Source organism: Nothoprocta perdicaria, unplaced genomic scaffold (assembly GCF_003342845.1).
Source record: "Nothoprocta perdicaria isolate Ctin4 unplaced genomic scaffold, notPer1 scaffold_575, whole genome shotgun sequence".
NCBI classification, from domain to species: Eukaryota; Metazoa; Chordata; class Aves; order Tinamiformes; family Tinamidae; genus Nothoprocta; species Nothoprocta perdicaria.
Genome location: NW_020455838.1, coordinates 62,426 through 63,440, shown reverse-complemented (window position 1 = coordinate 63,440; position 1,015 = coordinate 62,426).

Here is a 1,015-nt window from a genome sequence, read left to right as displayed (position 1 = left end):
GAGGCCATTTTTGCTGGCCTTTCCCTCCTCACCGTTTGCAGGTCAGGCAGCCTTTGGGCCAGCTCTCTCTGTTCAAGTGCTTTGCAGAGGCCCAAGCCCGGGAGGCCACAGCTCGTTCAGAGGATGTGGGGAGTGCTGTTGGCTCTGACAGTCACTCACTCTGCACCTGGGTGTGTTTCAGCTGCTGAACTGCACAGACTTTCAGCAGGAGATTGACGAGGATGTCCTGCAATTCCTGCAACGACATCTGTGCAACAAGAGCTTGGTCACGCACGAGATGGTGATTACAGGCCTCACAACACTGACGGAGAGACAGCAAATAGTGAGCAGGGGCAAGAGGACACAGAGAGGGCAGCGGCCTGGGGCTGGAGGCGGAGGCTAAGATAGTGGAGGGAAAGGCAGCGGCAGCATTTCAGACCTCCCTTGCCACCCCACGTCCACGCAGTGTTACAGACAGAGCGTTTGCGGTAATGCCAGAATGCCTTGATACACCAAAGGAGCTTTCTGTGTTCTGTGTAGGCCAGAAGTCTGCAAGGGCTGCTGCCCGCRCTCCTGGAGCACCTGCAGGGCGCTGACAGCAGCTTCCGCACCAAGGCCCTCACCATCTTCAGCCACATGCTCCATCTCCTGGACAGGAAGGGGGCCAGTGCCATGGGCCTGCAGCTTGCCAAGGAGATTTCACCACTCTTTGATGATGTAGGGCTCACTCGGGGGGAAAGCCGGGTGCTCTGTTGGCAGGGCTGTGGGGGCACAGGCGTGTGGCCCAGGGGTAGGGCCTCACGCTGGGGATGCCCATCTGGGGACTCTGAGCAGGTGGGATGCACCCAGGAGGTGCTGCCAGGAGCCGGCCCCCATCTCCTCCTGCACACATGTGCCAGGGAACTCCTCTGCGAGTTCCTCCGTAGGCGACTGGTGGCAGTGCCATCGGGCCAGAGCTGCCCTTCCAGGCACACGCACCTCCACACCTTGGCTCTCCATGGCGGCAGCAGCAGCTTAGAGAAACCTACCATGTGTC